The sequence below is a fragment of the Coregonus clupeaformis genome, chromosome 2 (assembly GCF_020615455.1).
Source record: "Coregonus clupeaformis isolate EN_2021a chromosome 2, ASM2061545v1, whole genome shotgun sequence".
In the NCBI taxonomy this organism is placed as follows: Eukaryota; Metazoa; Chordata; class Actinopteri; order Salmoniformes; family Salmonidae; genus Coregonus; species Coregonus clupeaformis.
In genome coordinates, this window is record NC_059193.1 from 2,333,385 (window position 1) to 2,354,831 (window position 21,447).

General features: G+C 43.5%; 1 long non-coding RNA gene across 1 annotated transcript; it reads right to left on the reverse strand.

Moving 5' to 3' along the window:
• Nucleotides 1-3,332: 3,332 nt before the first annotated feature.
• LOC121555516 lies at nucleotides 3,333-5,062 on the reverse strand. Its single transcript, XR_005997933.1, has 2 exons — nucleotides 4,241-5,062; nucleotides 3,333-4,057 (listed from the first exon to the last, which is right to left on the reverse strand). It is a non-coding gene; the product is annotated as an uncharacterized LOC121555516 (long non-coding RNA).
• Between the last annotated feature and the right edge of the window lie 16,385 nt (nucleotides 5,063-21,447).

Here is a 21,447-nt window from a genome sequence, read left to right on the forward strand (position 1 = left end):
AACACTACAGCATACTACAGTTCGCAAAAACACTACAGTAATTACTATAGTATATACTACATTGTTTTTATAATAATAATAATATGCCATTTAGCAGACGCTTTTATCCAAAGCGACTTACAGTCATGCGTGCATACATTTTTTGTGTATGGGTGGTCCCGGGGATCGAACCCACTACCTTGGCGTTATAAGCGCCGTGCTCTACCAGCTGAGCTACAGAGGACCACATTTACAACAGTATTTATACTATAGTAAACGATAAATAACTACAGTGTACTACAGTCATGTCTGCAACACTACGGTAAATACTACAGTATTAACTGTAATGTTTTTGCAGACTTTAGTCCACAGAAACACTACAATGAATATTACAGTAAAGTCTGCAAAACACTTAAGTGAATCCTATAGTATTTAACCATAGTATACTATAGTATTTTTTCATGTGGGTAGATGTGTTGAAGATAGATATTGCTTTCGACCTGTCCATGTAGATCTGTGTCTATTAATAACAAAAGAAGAGCAGGAAAGGAGACCATTTAGGACAATGGATACCCTGCTCTATAGCCTCTATCCGATCGATCACGAAGCAGGCTGGACCTGGCCACAGGGGTGGTCATGGTTCATCAACCACACAAACGGTAGCCTTGACTGTCCGTCCCCTCCATCCCCCAGGGTGAAAGTGTTGACCATTAGTCTTGGCGGCCACAGGGCGATCGTGTAGATTGGCAGTAGTGAACTGTCAGGCCACACATGTGACAAGGGAAAGGCATGACCTGCAATAAAACACAGGGTGAAACCAATGTGTCACTCTCACTCAGCCAAAGAGGAATACATAATTCGTTTCCTTCAGACAAGTCTCTCACTCCACCACCCAGCCAGTTAGCCAGACATTGAGGATGTTGCCACCCTAACTATGTGTAACACGAGACGTTGGTCCCTGCCCACCCCGGTCGGTTTCAAAAACCTCCATGTTTGTGCGCGCACTACGTGCCCCTCGCCAGGACAGATGCCACGCGCAGCCGTCTAAAAGCGGACCGTCGATAATCAACACCTCGGCGTCTGCGTCACTTCTCACATTGATTTGAGAACAACCAAGACCGGTCTTGACCGGTTGTGGCTCTGTTGATAAGGCTTTGGCGATACCCTGTGTCAACTTTTGGTATGACACGTAGCAGGTTGAGGGACGGGAAGATAACGTGAGAGAGGAAGGAGCACCTGTTTAGGGAGTATGCTTGGGCCAAAAGCAGTGGGGCGCAGTAGTGGTGGAGGACAGGGCAAGCTGTTAACTGTAGAGATATGTAGTGTGTTGGCAAAGATGAGGGGAACAGCCGCTGAAACACTTTCTCTGCACCCCTCGGCCATTATATTATATGACCATGCACGCGTGTAAATCTCTACTACTTCCATTCCAGTCACACACACACTCTCTCTCGCATGATAAAGCATCACCCAACTTTAACAGATTGAATGTATGTATGCTGACAGTGGCCCTTCATTAACATGTGGGGAAGAATACCGCAACAGGCAAACCTCTATGCCACCCCTCCACCCTGTGCTATTTTCAGGGCAGGTGGCAGCTGACAGATCTGTGGCTAACGACAACTTCATCCTTCTGCTCAACATTGGACAAGCAGTTCCACCTAGTGGATGTAAAACGGGTTTCCTCAGAGTATAACGTCATACTCCTGAAGATGAGCTGGCCAATTAGCGGTCTAGCAGAAGATGAGCTGGCCAATTAGCGGTCTAGAGGATGAGCTGGCCAATCTTCCAACATGAATAATAGTATTACTGCACTGTTGGATCTAGAAACACACATTTTGCTGCAACTGCAAATATGTGTACTCAACCAATAAAATGTGAGGTGTGTCTACCACCGCCCAATACACATGTAAATACAGGACTGTAAATTGTGCCTTCCTGTATTATACTTATGTTAAAATGTTTATTCTATTCTATTGAGCCATTTACTTTATATTCGTATTCTTATATTTTATTATCAACGTTAGCTAGGCTAGGGGTTAAGTTTAGGAGTTAGGTTAAAAGGTTACGTTAAGGTTAGCTAAACATTTTAAGATTAGGGATTTGTTAACATGCTAAGCAGATGCAAAGTAGCTAAAAGTAAAATAGTTGAAAAGCTGCTAATTAACTAAAATGCTCAAGTTGTCCGTGATGAGATTCGAACTCAACTTTGGGTTGCTAGAAGTTTGCGATATATATATACACATACACACCTACCACACGTTCGTTTTAGCCTTAAGTAACCATCTGCCTTATGTAACAATACCAATCGTAACATATACTAATTTGAGTGTCCTGGATTTACTTGACTGTTATGTCTAGGAGACTAGGCTGACTAGTCTAATGTAACCTTACTCCATGTTGCCAGAAAAGGATTCCAGCTCAACCTACACCCACTGGCTGTTGTTTTAAAGTATCTGTCCTATTCCAACACCAGAAGGCTTTCTAGTCATCCATGAAGGGAAGAGGGTGAGAGTATTTGTCTGCTCTCAACCCTAACTGAAGGCCTATATTAAAAGCATACCCTTCACGTCCTCCCTTGTCTCCCTCTCAGAACCCATTGGATGAGAAAGCCAGAGGTCTAGCCCCTCTGACCGTCTCCAATGGATTTGAAGAGACAAGGAGTCTGCAATTGAGATCTTCCCGTGGCGGAGTCAATTTCTGGAATCTCTCTAACCAGAATAATACACAGCGGGAGTGTGAGTGCGCATGTGTATGAGGGGGAAGTCTGCAGATTTAATTTGTAGGCTAGCAGTAGTTTGATTAGGGAGTAGTTTCTTACTCCCCTTTGTGAAAGGAAATACATACGAGAGAGGGTGTTACCATCTTGTGTCATTGTCCTAATGAAGTTATCATGGGCGAGCGCAGACACCTAAACCTTACACCAATAAAATCCTGAGCTCCTTAAAGCAGGGATGGGCAACTGATTGGGAAAAGCAACAAAAAAATATGCACACATGGGGCCACAGTGGCTCACAGGACTGCGATTCTACTAATTTTGCCATGTGGCAGAGAAAAATAGGTTTACAGCTATTTTCATGCAAATCTACACATTGACAGGGTGGAGAGATGTTGGCAGTAATATAATATCAGAGTGAGACTTATTAATTAAATGGGGATGAATAGACATTTAGATAGCTGGCAAATTGAGTGACCAACAAGCGAACTACTGATTCTACCTCAACAGTAAATTGAGACAGTTCCTAAAAATATAAATATTTATGCACACATTACTTTAGTTGAAACACTAACATGTGAAAACAGAGCGACACTAAAGATCTTAAGTACAGAAAACAATTTAAAACAAAGTGGCATCAGGTCATACATTTTTTATTCACAAGAGCATTTAACTAGGAAGTTAGGATTGCTCACAACATGTCCAGACACATACAACACATTTACACGGATGTCATCGGCTACATGTTTTTAAACAGAACCGTTTACATTTTAAGTAATCAAAAACATGGATTGAATGTCTTTGCTATGGGTAACAAATATATGTAATATTACCAAAACAGTTGCTTTTGGTAACATGATTGTTTATCAAGTCAGCATTACCCATGAAGTGTACATTAGAGATGCAACACGTGAGGTGGACTTTAAACCTTACTTCCTTCCTCAGTCATCCTCATGTGTCCATCGATCTGGCAACAGCCGAGCTGAATGCAGTCAGGTAGGAGGCAAGTGGAAGGATGGAGTGACCTGAAAAAGGCTCGCACAAGAGTAAATACAGCACTGATAGTGGATAGCTGTGAACACATATGGGTACTGCGTATACAACCAAGTCGACCAACAGGCAAATTACTCCATATCGACTACACCTGTAGTTGGGTCATAAAGAAATGCAACCAAATTAAGTCAAATTGCACCATAGAACCTTACTGGATCACTCAACTACCTGCCACGTTTACCTGTAGGTGAAGCAGGTTTACCTGGGATACCTTAGCGGAGGCAAGGGCAGAGGTAGGTGGACTCAACTCCACCGGAAGCAACGCTGCGAGCGAGCGCCCCCTACTGACGGGCAGCGTCCGGTGCGTCGCTGTGAGGACAAGGAAAGCCCAACAAATGAATCATGTAACATGATTGTGCAATAGACCATAGCCAAATGAAATCATTCAAAATACATTTGATAACGTTTAATTTAGACGTTCACAAAATAAACATGCAGTAGTTAACTATGGACTTATAATATACATCGTATTTACAATAACCTTATGCACACCTTGATTTGCGAGGTTTAGAGTCAATGCATAGGTCAGGTCGGCCACAGACCGGTTCAATCTTGATCAACATGATCCAAAATGGAGATACATTTCGTCGAAGTCCCTCTGTTGAAAATCAAGAGAACTTTCACACGCGCTCCTGGGTGAAAGAGAGGCACTAGAAACAGACATTTCAAACTGGTTGGAACTGGTTTCGATATGTGTGTCGTCGTATACAATGCCCATCAGATACTGTGTTGTGTTCTTGGGCGCCATTGCGCCTAGTGGTCGTGTAATTCTGCCGATATTCTCGGTCGCCATGTACCTCATATCTTCGGTCAAAAGTTGTTCTTGGTTGACGAGTTTAGCGAGTAGCCTCTTCTGTTCGCAGCGAATGTATTTTTTGAGAGTGGCTTTGACAATGTTGGTGCGCCACCGTTTCAGGCCTTCCTTGGAACTCAAATGGAGAAGTTTCCTCAGTCTGCACTTTGAAAGTTTGGCAGATCTTCTGGTGTAGCAAGGTTTCAGTACTTCGAATTCCACTTTAGTATCCATGATGTCCAAACACATTTCACAAAATTGTAGAAAGTAAACTATCTTTGCGAGTTTGCCGTTTGTAATATCAAGTCATCCAGCTAGCTAGATCATTCACAACTATACAGCTGGATAAAGTCACCTGAATCAAAATAAAAAGTCAATGCACTTAACGTTACAATGATGCGTTTTACGACCAAAAATGTAGTCAAACCATGAATAGATTAAAATGCCGCACTTAATCCAAGTTCTCCCTCCCTGTAGTATCGCAAAATGGAATGAGGCGTAAACGTTGACAGCACGTTGATATTTTCTGAAAAGGAAGTTCCCATGATCCTTCGGAGCAAAAACAGTCGACTTCCCTGTAATGTAAAATGTATTAGCGCCACCTATAGAGGGTCGTCACTAGTTACCACAGCCACAGTCATAAACCCCGCGTATTTCTACAATTTATCTTCTTAAAAGGTGAATTAAAACCTAACCGTAATCACACTGCTAACCTTATTCCTAACCTTAAATGAAGTACCATGCTCAGATTCCTAATGAAGTCTCAGATTTAATTATTTGCAAACGGGGACAGTTTCGTTGCAAACAAGACACACTGATTTGGCATTGGAGAAATATGATCAAATGAACACATAGGAGGACTACCTCTCTGTCCATTCTTAGTCTGTAATTTCGGTAGTGTTGCAAAAAGTACCCAATTGTCATACTTAAGAAAAGTAAAATACCTTAATAGAAAATGACTAAAGTGAAAGTCACCCAGTAAAATACTACTTGAGTAAAAGTCTAAAAGGATTTGGTTTTAAATATATTTAGCTAAGTATCAAAAGTAAATGTAATTGCAAAAATATACTTAAGTATCAAAAGTAAAAGTATAAATCATTTCAAATTCCGTATATTAAGCAAACCAGACCGCAACAGTTTATTTTTTGTCCTTTTTTATTTTTTATGGATAGGCAGGGGCAACTCCAACACCGACACAATTTACAAACGAAGCATGTCTGTTTAGTGAGTCCGCCAGATCAGAGGCAGTAGGGTTGACCAGGGATGTTCTCTTGATAAGTGCATGAATTGGACAATGTTCCTGTCCTGCTAAGCATTAAAAATGTAACTAGTACTTTTGGGTGTCAGGGAAAATGTATAGAGTAAAAAGTACATTATTTATTTAGGAATGTAGTGAAGTAAAAAGTTGTCAAAAATAGAAATAGTAAAGTACACATACCCCAAAAAACAACTTAAGTAGTAATTTAAAGTATTTTTACTTATGTACTTTACACCACTGAAATTTGGCAATTTGTGTGGTTTAAAAAAATATTCTGCTAATATGTAAAATTACGTAGAATTGCATGACATTTTTATAAAAAGCTATCAAAAATACCGTCTTGCCAGGTAATGCTTAAAGGAGGAAGAACAGTTTCTAAACTGCCCATCTAAGGCTCTGGTCTGTCCAATAAGTGATGGTAAACGGTATAGACATTTTCTCTGCTATCCACTTTGTTTTAATTATTATTTTGGGTATAGGGGAGGTTCACTGTTGTTGTTTTTTCAAGAGTTCAGAGAAGGTTTAGGTCAAATATATTTTACTGAAGGGAGGGCCATCCATTTTTTACATGAAATTCTAGCCTTTCCATAGACAAACCAATATGCAGCTTTGATGGGGGAAAAATCTGGTTATTTTGGAAAAAGGTTCAGTTGTATGCAGGTTGTCTCTTGTGAGGTCCACCCCAAAATAGACAAAACAGGAGAGCATAAGCTACATTTATATTAGTAGCAGACATACAGTACATGCAGACATACATCCATATTCTTCTACCAGGTGGCACATTTAGGGCTCCCGAGTGGCGCAGCAGTCTAAGGCACTGCATCTCAGTGCTTGAGGCGTCACTACAGACTCCCTGGTTCGATTCCAAGCTGTATCACTACCAGCCATGATTGTGAGTCCCATTGGGCGGCGCACAATTGGCCCATCGTCGTCCGGGTTTGACCTGTGTAGGCCGTCATGGTAAATAAGAATTTGTTCTTAACTGACTTGCCTAGTTAAATAAAGGACAAATAAAATGTAACTAACAGTATTATTATTGTGCCACAAGAGGGCAGCACAGCAACACAACTCAGTTCATTAAGGGCTTAGCCTATAGGCTAAGATGACAGTTGATCAGATATTTATTATTATCTGTGTTAATTTCGTACATAGCCTTTTGTTGTGCGAACTGTTCCTGGCTATGTAAAACTAGCAATACCCAGAGTTGAGCAATGCCCACAAACTTTAATGAACAGAGCATGATTGAGGAGGCAATGGTCTAGAATAGATGCCAGTGAAAAGACAAGTACAGACATTAGCCCCCGCTTTCAAGCAAACACGCGCGCGCGCACACACACACACATAAATGGATACTGTGGTGGGAGAGAGAGCGAGAGATAGGAGATGGATCATGTAACTCTTGCAGATGTAACTCTTGGCAGACATAACACTTTAGATGGCTGTGTGTTACACTATACATTCTATTAATAATTGATTCATATTACCATGTGGTTCATTACATACATGCTGGCTCTCAAATGTGTTGGTATATCAACCTCAAAGATAGTGTTGTCTGTAATGCCATGGAATAATGTAATGTCATCCCATTTCCTCTGCTCGAATCTCTACTTGTGCTCAATAGTCTAGGACTATGAGTCTATTGATGACCATGATGACAATTGTAATGTGTTTCACTGATTCTATATTCATTCACTCTCTACAGTTGCAATGCAGTTCTGATATCACAGTATGTCTTGATTCTTGTATTGCTTGAAAAGTTAATTTGTAGAGTATATCCATATATTTAGCATACCACTAAATGTTTTGTATATTTCTGGTGTACTTTTGCTGACCAAAACAAATCTGTTATCTGGCCTACTTGTTTCCCTGATTTACTAACCTGTGATATTTTCATTACCAGAGGACTATATCTCTAAATCTCTTTTGTAGGCCTACAAGAAAATACTAGGCCTACTAGGCCTGCAAGAAAACACCCTTGATTTAAACCCCTACAACTCATCCAGAATGCCGCAGCCCGTCTGGTGTTCAACCTTCCCAAGTTCTCTCACGTCACCCCCCTCCTCCGCACACTCCACTGGCTTCCAGTTGAAGCTCGCATCTGTTACAAGACCATGGTGCTTGCCTATGGAGCTGTGAGGGGAACGGCACCTCCGTACCTTCAGGCTCTGATCAGTCCCTACACCCAAACGAGGGCATTGCGTTCATCCACCTCTGGCCTGCTGGCTCCCCTTCCACTGTGGAAGCATAGTTCCCGCTCAGCCCAGTCAAAACTGTTCGCTGCTCTGGCACCCCAATGGTGGAACAAGCTCCCTCACGACGCCAGGACAGCGGAGTCACTCACCACCTTCCGGAGACATTTGAAATCCCACCTCTTTAAGGAATACCTGGGATAGGATAAAGTAATCCTTCTACCCCTCCCCTTACCCCAACCCCCCCCCAAAAAAATAATAATTAAAAAACACATTGTAAAGTGGTTATCCCACTGGCTATAAGGTGAATGCACCAATTTGTAAGTCGCTCTGGATAAGAGCGTCTGCTAAATGACGTAAATGTAAATGTAAATTTCTTATAAACAAAGGCAGTGTAGTTGGTATCTCTTCCCTTGTTAGTGTTCACTCGCCCCATAACCCACCCCACAACATTAATAATATATTGAACGACTCATCAAATCAAATCAAATCAAATGTTATTTGTCACATACACAGATGTTATAGCGGGTGTAGCGAAATGCTTATGCTTCTAGCTCCGACAGTGCAGTAATATCTAACAATTACACAACATATACCCCAATACACATACATATACCCCTCATATACAGATATATTTAAGTATTAGAGGAATACAAATTCACCTTCCCTCCCTCTCTTCATCCCTTTCCTCTCCCCTCCCTCCCTCCCTCCCTCCCTCCCTCCCTCCCTCCCTCCCTCCCTCGTGTCATAAAACAAGTCTTGGGCTGCTTGGTGATGGTCTGATGTGCTCACGATAAAACGCTCTGTCTCATCCAGTCTAAACAACTGAGCGGCTCTTTCTCTTCCTTTGTTTCTTCCTCTTTCTCTGTTTCTTCCTCTTTCTCTGTTTCTTCCTCTTTCTCTGTTTCTTCCGCTTTCTCTGTTTCTTCCCAATAAAAAGCACCGTGTCACTCTCACCTTACAGTCAGAGATCGACCCTGTTCTGGAGTTATTATTTTATCGTTTGACAGGAGAGACAGTTCTTTGGCTTTGCTTGTCATATCCACTTGGATATGTCCTTGATGACTCTATATCAGTGGACTTTTGAACTTTCCTGAGACAGTTGAAACATTTGTGTTGTCGGGGTGGTTTGGCACCCCCTATTCTCCTCTCCTTCAGTCTTCATCTGTCTACTCTCTCAAATGTCTCTTTCTGTCTCCCTCTCTCTCTTCAACAAGTTGCTTTTTTTCCTCCATCTCTTTACTCAATTGACCTCTCTCTGTCTGCTTCTTTCTCTCTCTGTCCCCCTCCCTCTACCTCCCTCCCTTCATCTCTCCCTTTCTCTCTCTCTGTCCCCCTCCCTCTACCTCCCTCCCTCCATCTCTCCCTCTTTCTCTCTCTGTCCCCCTCCCTCTACCTCCCTCCCTCCATCTCTCCCTCTTTCTCTCTCTGTCCCCCTCCCTCTACCTCCCTCCCTTAATCTCTCCCTCTTTCTCTCTCTGTCCCCCTCCCTCTCCCCTCCTCTCCATCTCACCTTCTTTCTCCCCATTCCATCTTGTTGTATACAGTGAGGGAAAAAAGTATTTGATCCCCTGCTGATTTTGTACGTTTGCCCACTGACAAAGAAATGATCAGTCTATAATTTTAATGGTAGGTTTATTTGAACAGTGAGAGACAGAATAACAACAACAAAAAATCAAGACTAACGCATGTCAAAAATGTTATAAATTGATTTGCATTTTAATGAGGGAAATAAGTATTTGACCCCTCTCAATCAGAAAGATTTCTGGCTCCCAGGTGTCTTTTATACAGGTAACGAGCTGAGATTAGGAGCACACTCTTAAAGGGAGTGCTCCTAATCTCAGTTTGTAACCTGTATAAAAGACACCTGTCCACAGAAGCAATCAATCAATCAGATTCCAAACTCTCCACCATGGCCAAGACCAAAGAGCTCTCAAAGGATGCAGGGACAAGATTGTAGACCTACACAAGGCTGGAATGGGCTACAAGACCATCACCAAGCAGCTTGGTGAGAAGGTGACAACAGTTGGTGCGATTATTCGCAAATGGAAGAAGCACAAAATAACTGTCAATCTCTCTCGGCCTGGGGCTCCATGCAAGATCTCACCTCGTGGAGTTGCAATGATCATGAGAACGGTGAGGAATCAGCCCAGAACTACACAGGAGGATCTTGTCAATGATCTCAAGGCAGCTGGGACCATAGTCACCAAGAAAACAATTGGTAACACACTACGCCGTGAAGGACTGAAATCCTGCAGCGCCCGCAAGGTCCCCCTGCTCAAGAAAGCACATATACAGGCCTGTCTGAAGTTTGCCAATGAACATCTGAATGATTCAGAGGAGAACTGGGTGAAAGTGTTGTGGTCAGATGAGACCAAAATCGAGCTCTTTCGCATCAACTCAACTCGCCGTGTTTGGAGGAGGAGGAATGCTGCCTTTGACCCCAAGAACACCATCCCCACCGTCAAACATGGAGGTGGAAACATTATGCTTTGGGGGTGTTTTTCTGCTAAGGGGACAGGACAACTTCACTGCATCAAAGGGACGATGGACGGGGCCATGTACCGTCAAATCTTGGGTGAGAACCTCCTTCCCTCAGCCAGGGCATTGAAAATTGGTCGTGGATGGGTATTCCAGCATGACAATGACCCAAAACACACAGCCAAGGCAACAAAGGAGTGGCTCAAGAAGAAGCACATTAAGGTCCTGGAGTGGCCTAGCCAGTCTCCAGACCTTAATCCCATAGAAGATCTGTGGAGGGAGCTGAATGTTCGAGTTGCCAAACGTCAGCCTCGAAACCTTAATGACTTGGAGAAGATCTGCAAAGAGGAGTGGGACAAAATCCCTCCTGAGATGTGTGCAAACCTGATGGCCAACTACAAGAAACGTCTGACCTCTGTGATTGCCAACAAGGGTTTTGCCACCAAGTACTAAGTCATGTTTTGCAGAGGGGTCAAATACTTATTTCCCTCATTAAAAAGCAAATACATTTATAACATTTTTGACATGACTTTCTCTGGATGTTTTTGTTGTTATTCTGTCTCTCACTGTTCAAATAAACCTACCATTAAAATTATAGACTGATCATGTCTTTGTCAGTGGGCAAACGTACAAAATCAGCAGGGGATCAAATACTTTTTTCCCTCACTGTATGTACACATGCTGTGTCTTGCTTGAGGGGTTCCTGGTTCCAACCAGCGTTAACAGTGATCCAGACAGCATTATATACTGTAAGTGTGGAGGCAAACACTCCATTAAAGGCATTATGCATCCAATGTTCCTACAAACATAACATGGTAACACACACACACACCCCTCTATTGGTTCCCACATTGAGGATGGAGAGGCTAGGGTGAGAAGGCTAGGCTACACTCAAGCACTACTGTCAGATTGCATGACCCATAATTGACAGTAAAGGTAAATATATAGGACACATGCATACACACGCGCACACAAGCAGTGAGGATGGAGAGACATATGTCTACTCTCTCAAATGTCTCTTTGTGATGAGTGTGATGGAAGGAGTCAGGCACAGGAGGGTAATCACAGAATACAGAGTTTATTCCTTCGTTACACAAAATACGCTGGAATAGCGACAAACGAAACAGGCACAGGGGAAACTATCTACCCTGGCAATACACTGTAACGGTATCTCCAACAATACATAGGCACAGGGGAAATATCTACCCTGGCAACAAAATTGTACGAGTAGCTCCACCGAGCTACACTACTCTCACATACAAACAATCACCCACAAGGACAAGGGGGCAGAGGGAACACTTATACACGGACTAATGAGGGGATTAGAACCAGGTGTGTGTGATTGACAAGACAAGACAAATGTGATGATAATTGGGGCGGCAGTGGTTAGTAAGCCGGTGACGACGAACGCCGAAGCCTGCCCGAACAAGGAGGGGAGGCAGCCTCGGCGGAAGTCGTGACACTCTTTCTGTCTCCCTCTCTCTCTTCAACAACTATGAGATCAAGTTGCTTTTCATCCCTCCATCTCTTTACTCAATTGACCTCTCTCTCTGTCTGCTTCTTTAACTCTCTGTCCCCCTCTCTCTACCTCCCTCCTTCCCTTCATCTCTCCCTTTCTCTATCTCTGTCCCCCTCCCTCTACCTCCCTCCCTTCATCTCTCCCTTTCTCTCTCTCTGTCCCCATCTCTCTAACTCCCTCCCTCCATCTCTCCCTCTTTCTCTCTCTGTCCCCCTCCCTCTACCTCCCTCACTTCATCTCTCCCTCTTTCTCTCTCTGTCCCCCTCTCTCTAACTCCCTCACTTCATCTCTCCCTCTTTCTCTCTCTGTCCCCCTCCCTCTACCTCCCTCCCTTCATCTCTCCCTCTTTCTCTCTCTGTCCCCCTCCCTCTACCTCCCTCACTTCATCTCTCACTCTTTCTCTCTCTGTCCCCCTCTCTCTAACTCCCTCCCTTCATCTCTCCCTCTTTCTCTCTCTGTCCCCCTCCCTCTACCTCCCTCCCTCCATCTCTCCCTCTTTCTCTCTCTGTCCCCCTCCCTCTACCTCCCTCCCTTCATCTCTCCCTCTTTCTCTCTCTGTCCCCCTCTCTCTAACTCCCTCCCTCCCTCCATCTCTCTCTCTTTCTCTCTCTGTCCCTCTACCTCCCTCACTTCATCTCTCCCTTTCTCTCTCTCTGTCCCCCTCCCTCTACCTCCCTCCCTCCATCTCTCCCTCTTTCTCTCTCTGTCCCCCTCCCTCTACCTCCCTCCCTTCATCTCTCCCTGTTTCTCTCTCTGTCCCCCTCTCTCTAACTCCCTCCCTCCATCTCTCCCTCTTTCTCTCTCTGTCCCCCTCTCTCTAACTCCCTCCCTCCATCTCTCCCTCTTTCTCTCTCTGTCCCCCTCCCTCTACCTCCCTCCCTTCATCTCTCCCTGTTTCTCTCTCTGTCCCCCTCCCTCTACCTCCCTCCCTTCATCTCACCCTCTTTCTCTTTCTGTCCCCCTCCCTCTCCCCTCCTCTCCATCTCACCTTCTGTCTCCCCATTCCATCTTGTTGTATATGTACACATGCTGTGTCTTGCTTGAGGGGTTCCTGGTTCCAACCAGTGTTAACAGTGATCCAGACAGCATTATATACTGTAAGTGTGGAGGGAAACACTCCATCTAAGGCATTATGCACCCAATGTTCCTACAAACATAACATGGTAACACACACACACAGTCTTGCGCAGCTAGCCTTGTGGGGACATACAATTCAGTCCCATTCAAAATCCTATTTTCCCTAACCCCTAACCCTAAACCTAACCCTAGATCATAACCCTAACCCTAAAACTAATCCTATCTCTGAACCCTAAACCTAAACCTAATTCTAACACAAACACTAATTTTAACCTTAACCCTAAACACCCTAGAAATAGTATTTGACCTTGTGGGGACCAACAAAATGTCCCCAGTTGGTCAAATATGTCTTGGTTTACTATTCTTGTGCTTCAGGTCCCCACAAGTATAGTTAAACACGTCCACACACACACACACACACACACACACACACACACACACACACACACACACACACACACACACACACACACACACACACATTCCACTCCTGTCTCAAGGTTCGGACGGGTGCTCATTTAATATACAGTTGAAATGCAAGTTGTATCAGGCTGCATGTGCTCCAAGAATTTAGTTTGGTTGTGTGTGGATTTAGGACTGCAGTAAAATAAACAAACTGGTTTGGAGTTTTAGTTTCTGAGCTTTGCACTAGGCTGGATGATATGTGACTTTACACTCATTTTTGGGAAGCGAAGATGTTGCCAAAAACCATAATGATACATGATCATCTCAAATCTATCAGATAATATATAATTCAGTGTGTGTGTTAGAGAGTAAATGTGAGTGTTGTGATGCGGGACGGGTGGGGAGGTGACTTTCAGCCAGTCAGCAGCAACATCATCTTTCTCTGCAGAGGCACTGCATTGCACTGCAGAGGAAACTTGAACTGAGCCCAGCTCCCAGGAACACACACACACATACACACTGGCACACACACACACAAAGACACCCTCGCACACACACACACACTGGCACACACACACATCACACACACACACACACACACACACACACACACACACACACACACACACACACACACACACACACACACACACACACACACACACACACACACACACACACACACACACACACACACACACACACACACACACTAAACACATGTACAAACACACACACATTGTCATCTTCCTCTAGGCTAGTTCATGGTCACTGGTGCAGAGGGGGCTGTGTCACCAGATATCACGTGTCTGTAAGATATAACTGGTCTTAGATCAGCTTTCAGAGGCATATTTGGGAAGAAAACACTAGTGCCTCTGTACAGAATCATAGTCTTCTAGTTGCTGTTTCATTCACTGTCCCAATGTATGGTTATGTTGCATGTTACTGTAGTGACTGTAACGCAAGATAAAATGGCTACAATACAGTTTTTTACAATCACTTTGGCACTAATTTCAGAACCTTGACGTCATTTTTCAAAACTCTAGACACAAAACTCACAACAAATTATCAAAATGCACATTTTTCAAAACTCTAACACTTTTTTCAATTGCTTGGATACAATACACATAAAACAAAGATCATTTGTTCATTTAACAAAAATCACCTGTTCAATATGACACCACTTAACATCAAAGTACTACTATTTCAAAAGGCAATTCACACATTACATTTCAGATGAGTGTCTATTCATGTCATTACAATTATCCAACTATCAATTGATACAACTGCTCAAAATGATAAGTAACTGTTGCATTACTCTTAATGCATAGTTGTATGGAAACAGACAAACAATATTCCATGTTTAGATCATGAAAGTTTCAAGATAACAAGATTCATTGTCACCAATTAGCGTGGATCATGAACCAATTAGACTACATTATCTATGGATGTAATATTTCATCATCATTCTTTATCAGACACCGTTTCTATGGTCCCATGTACCACCTTTTCAGACTATTTACAGTATTGACAGTACTGCACTGTATGGATGCAGGCCCTTGTAATTGCTTGTCCAATTCTGCCAACTCGTTACTGATGATTGAGTTCACATTGTGGAACGAGTATATAAAGAATTGATTGGGATCCACTTGCAACAACATAGCGATACGTACTGTAACTTGGAGCCGGCAGGTGATCCAGGTCACAATAGAGGTCAAGCAGTGGTGGGAGGAAGACGTGTTGGTCAAAAGAATGGCAGGGGACAAGCACCCCTTCTGAGAGGTGGTCGTGGGCCTCGTTTGAGAGGTGTGGGGGAACGTGGTAGAGGACAAGGCCACGGACCAAGACAGAGGCAGCAACAGCATAGAGTGTCCAATGAAATCCGAGCAATAGTTGTAGACCATGTCATAAATCATGGCATGACAATGACTGAGGCGGCTACAATGATACAACCAAACCTCAGGTCAACCGTGGCCTCAATAATCAGAACTTTCCGCAATGAGAACCGGTAAGTCGTCAGCATGCACTAAACATTATGCTACTCTCAATTGTCAAATGACTGCATACCAATGTGTATCACAGAGTAGGTGGTGTGACCAAGTGTCTTCTTACTGTAATGTTCCCTGTAGAATTGAGACTAGGCCAAATAGGGGAGGCAGAGGCAAAATTCTGACTGACCAACGAGCAGGCTGTGGTCGATTTGTTTCAGGCCTGTAATGATATTCGCCTTACAGAAATTCTCCAGCATATCTTGGACAATGAAGACATGTTTAACAATGTGGAATCCATAAGTTTGCCGACTATTGTACGCATGCTGAAAAGGCACCAGGTGTCTTTAAAACAACTATACCGTGTGCCTTTTGAAAGAAATGCAGACAGAGTGAAGCAAATGAGGACTGAGTATGTTCAGTTTCAAGATGGCTGTTGTAATAAAATTCCCTAATAATTCTACATTGTACAGTAATCAGTAAATCTCTTTCCAAAATGTATTTTTAGAGGGTGATGGAGCTGGATGCTGATAACAACCATCACAAATTCATATATTTGGATGAGGCAGGCTTTAACCTGGCCAAGACAAGGAGGAGAGGTCGGAATTTCATTGGCCAGCGGGCAACCATCCAAGTACCTGGACAACGTGGGGCCAACTGTCACGATCGTCGGAGGAAGTGGACCAATGCGCAGCGTGATAAGTGAACATACTTTATTTTTGAATAAACAAACGATACGAAACGTGAAGTCCTTGGTTACAATACAAACCATACGGAACAAGATCCCACAACACACTGTGGAAAACAGGCTGCCGAAGTATGGTTTCCAATCAGAGACAACAAGCAACAGCTGATACACGTTGCCTCTGATTGAGAACCACACCGGCCAACATAGAAACAAATGAACTAGAATATAACCCTAGCACACAAAACACATAGAAACAACACACCCTGGCTCAACATAACAGAGTCCCAGAGCCAGGGCGTGACACCAACATTACCATGTGTGCGGTTGTATCAGAAGATGGTGTGGTGTGACGCAGACCTCGTATTGGATCATATAATGCAGCTCTCCTTGTAACCTTCCTTGATGAGCTCGATCAGGTCTGTAGAGCTGATGGCGTGACCTATGTCATTGTGTGGGATAATGTCAGGTTCCACCATGCTCATATGGTGCAAACATGGTTTCAGGCCCATGCACAATTTACCAACCTGTATTTACCCCCATACTCTCCTTTCCTTAACCCGATTGAGGATTTTTTCTTCACATGGAGATGGAAGGTTTATGATAGGCGCCCTCATGAACATGTCACTCTTCTCCAGGCCATGGATGACGCATGCAATGACATCACGGCAGACCAGTGTCGGGCCTGGATTCGCCATGCCCAAAGGTTTTTTCCAAGATGTTTGGCTAATGAAAACATCCATTGTGATGTAGATGAGAACCTGTGGCCAAATCCACAAGACAGAGTTGATGAAAATGTAGAAGTACAATAATCACTCCTATGTTTTGCTTTTTACAGTACAAGCAAGTTGAGGAACACTGCATTTGATGTTTTACAGTACTGTATTGTTTTTCATCAATATATTTCAGATTTTGTTAAATGATTCCACTGTGTCTGTAGTATTCTCTCTACTACTGCAGTACTTTTACAGGGATGTATTTACATGTAGTACCATAATGAAACATGTATCACCTATTTTGTACTACAATATTTAATGATTGTACGAACAATGACACAGTGAAACTATCGGTTGCTAGTGTGTGGGTGATCTAAATCAACATTTCATTGGTATTTCACAATAAATTAGTTTTTTGAACCAATGATTGTGCAAGTGCAAGATTTCTTTAAAGATATGAATGCACAATGCAATGTTTTGAACATTGGACAGCCTGTGTTAAAAGTGATGACCGTTTTGAGTTTTGTGTCTAGAGTTTTGAAAAATGACAAGGTTCTGAAATTAGTGCCAAAGTGATTGTAAAAAACTGTAACATTGCAGTATGTCTCTGTATGTATACTGAGTGTACAAACCATTATGAACACCTTCCTAATATTGAGTTGCACCCCCCTTTGCCCTCAGAACAGCCTACATTTGTCAGGGCAAGGTGTCAAAAGCGTTCCACCGGGATGCTGGCCCATGTTGACTCCAATGCTTCCCATGTGTTGTGTCAAGTTGGCTGGATGTCCTTTGGGTGGTGGACCATTTTTGATACACACGGGAAACTGTTGAGCTTGAAAAACCCAGCAGTGTTGCAGTTTTTGACACACTCAAACCGGTGCTCCTGGCACCTACTACCATACCCCATTCAAAGGCACTTTCATTTTTTGTCTTGCCCATTCACCCTCTGAATTGCACACATTCTCAATTGTCTCAAGTATGGATATAATCAAGAGTGCCTCTGTGTGTGTAGGTTAGTTAATAACCCAGCAGTGAAAAGGATCTAAGATCAGCTTCCCATCCCCAAATGCTAACTTCATCCATTAGTTGGGAAAATGCAAAACTGACCCAAGATCTATGGGCAACTTAACCCAACTCTGTTGATAACCTAGCAAAGGAGGTAACATAAGGTCACAGCAACTGCGAGGTCAGATACGGCAACTGTGAGCACTGTAGTTACTAGGCTACATAATTTATTGGTTTTACCAATCAGATGGAAGTCTGTTGAGCCACCATTTTGGCTCTTGAGACACATGCTTCATCTAACATAACCCACTGACCTCTCAGAGTGAGTGTAAACAATGCTTGAAAAGAGCCTGTGTGTCTGCAGTATTTGGGTGGAAAGAGCATTTCATGTGGGGCAGTGGACAAGGAAGAACAGGACCGTGTTCATTTTATGAAGAACAGGACCGTGTTCATTTTACAGGCATGCAACACACATTTAAAAAATGTTTGCAGAGGAAAACGGAAATTAGCGTTTCTTATCTGACAAGTCTTTTTAGTCCCTCCCTTCCTGTTTGAGTCGGTTTTCCTCTGCTTGATGCCTAATGACCATGATCCAGGGCAGATAGATGGTGGAAGGAGGAGGGAAGTGAAGCGGGATCGGCTGCTGACACTAAGCAGCTCAGAATACCTGCAACCTCTGCAGATGGGGCTACATGCAGGACCATCCATCCAAATAAATAGATTATATTTCTATGAGTTTACCAGTCAAATCGCCACGGTCAGAGGTAATGCACCCATTCTAGTGATTCTATGTCTATGAGTTTACCAGTCAAATCGCCACGGTCAGAGGTAATGCACCCATTCTAGTGATTCTATTTCTATGAGTTTACCAGTCAAATCGCCACGGTCAGAGGTAATGCACCCATTCTAGTGATTCTATTTCTATGAGTTTACCAGTCAAATCGCCACGGTCAGAGGTAATGCACCCATTCTAGTTATTCTATTTCTATGAGTTTACCAGTCAAATCGCCACGGTCAGAGGTGATGCACCCATTCTAGTAATTCTATTTCAATGCATCCATCTGAACCAGTCACATGGTGGATGGCAATAATAATAATAATAATAATAATATGCCATTTAGCAGACGCTTTTATCCAAAGCGACTTACAGTCATGCGTGCATACATTTTTGTGTATGGGTGGTCCCGGGGATCGAACCCACTACCTTGGCGTTACAAGCGCCGTGCTCTACCAGCTGAGCTACAGAGGACCACAACAACTAGGCAACAAACTAGGGAAGAACATAAACACCCTAATCGCCTAATTTCTCCCTCCAGTGCAGTCTATTGTTTATCAAGTGCTAGCCTGGTCCCAAATCTGTTTGTGCTGCATTGCCAACAACAACCCTATGAATAGGCTAAGGTTATCCTCCACGGTTGTTGCGGCCTCCGTATTTAGTTTCACTTCTGTATTGATTCGCTGGTTCATCTAATGCCTTTCTCTCGCTACTCCTTTCATCTGGATTTAGTTTCACCTGTCCAGCTCTATCAGAATCCATGCAAACAAAGAGTAGGAGATGAGCAGAGGAAGTCACTTAGGACTATTGAGATACAACCCAAGTCTCCCCAGTCATCCCTCTGGAGAAGAGGATTGAGATGCAGCCATATAGTTTTCTCTGTACTGTGTATGAGTATAGGAGATGAGTAGAGGAAGCCACTAAGGAGTATTGAGAGGATTGAGAATGAAATGCAGCCTAATATACTGAACAAAAATATAAAGGCAACATGTAAAGTGTTGGTCCCATGTTTCATGAGCTGAAATAAAAGATCCCAGAAATTTTCCAAATGCACAGAAAGCGTATTTGGCTCAAATTTTGTGCACAAATTTGTTTATATCGTTGTTAGTGACCATTTCTCCTTTGCCAATATATTCATCCACCTGACAGGTGTGGCATGTCAAGAAGCTAATTAAAGAGCATGATCATTACACAGGTGCACCTTGTGCTGGTGACAATAAAAGGCCTCTCAAAAATGTGTTTGTTACACAACACAATGCCACAGATGTCTCAAGTTTAGCGGGAGTGTGCAATTTGCATGCTGACTTCAGGAATGTCCAACAGAGCTGTTGCCAGATAATTTAATGTTCATTTCTCAACCATAAGCCGCATCCAACGTTGTTTTAGAGAATTTGGCAGTACGTCCAACCGGCCTCACAACCGCAGACCACTTGTAACCACACCAGCCCAGGACCTCCACATCTGGCTTCTTCACCTGCGGGATCATCTGAGGAGGGGTAGTGGTGCTGAGGGGTATTTCTGTCTGTAATAAAGCCCTTTTGTGGAGAAAAACTAATTCTGATTGGCTGGGCCTGGCTCCACAGTGGGCGGGCCTGGCTCCCAAGTGGGTGGGCCTATGCCCTCCCATGGCTGTGCCCCTGCACAGTCATGTGAAATCCATAAATTAGGGCCTAATGAATTTATTTCAATTGATTGATTTCCTTCTGTTAACTGTAACTCAGTAAAATCTTTGAAATTGTTGAATGTTGCGTTTGTACTTTTGTTCAGATTACTCTGTGCTGTCTAAGGGTATAGGAGACAAGGAGAGGAAGCCATATATGAGTATTGAGATACACCCCATCTCCCCATTCATCCCTGGGGAAAAGAGGTTTGAGATACAGCCTAATAGGTTTCTCTGTGCTGTCTGTCTACCAGAATCCTCTTGCCTGTCTTGCGCCCAGGAAGCCAGACTCTGGCAATGAGCAGAGATCAGCTACTCTCCCTGAGCTGTTTACCCACTGACATACAACACACTGTTCCTGACAACTCTGATCCAGAGTCAGTTTTCCCCTCATCACATGTGACAGCATCTCTCTGACCACGCTGATCTACTGATCTGAAAACAGATAATATCACGCTGTCACATCGAACAACTGGAGCTGTCCTTGGCTCACATTTTGGAATATTCTATCACTGTAGACACCTCATAGTAGGACTCCCGAGTGGTGCAGTGGTCTAAGGCACTGCATCGCAGTGCTAGCTGTGCCACTAGAGATCCTGGTTCAAATCCAGGCTCTGTCGTAGCCGGCTGCGACCGGGAGACCCATGGGGTGGCGCACAATTCGTCCAGGGTAGGGGAGGGAATGGCCGGGAGGGATGTAGCTCTGTTGATAGAGCATGGTGTTTGCAACGCCAGGGTTGTGGGTTCGATTCCCACAGGGGGCCAGTATGAAAAATATAAAATAATGTATGCACTAACTGTAAGTCGCTCTGGATAAGAGTGTCTGCTAAATGACTAAAATGTAATAGTAAATAGGTCTACCATTACTCTGTGCTGTGTAGACAGCACAGACTAACGTCACCTTGGCAACAGCCTCATCACCAGAGAGGATAGATAGGTCTTCATGAGCTGCTCCCCCCGAAACACAGAACCTAATCATCCACAGTGTCAGTTTGATGAATACCTGCGTCTCCCACTGCCGCTGCTGAGGACAGACAAAGGGGAAAATGGAAATACTTTCTCTTGAAAAGTGCTGCATTAAAGAAACATGGGATGTATCCCAATTGGCACCTTATACCCTAGTGCACTACTTTTGACCAGGGCCCAAT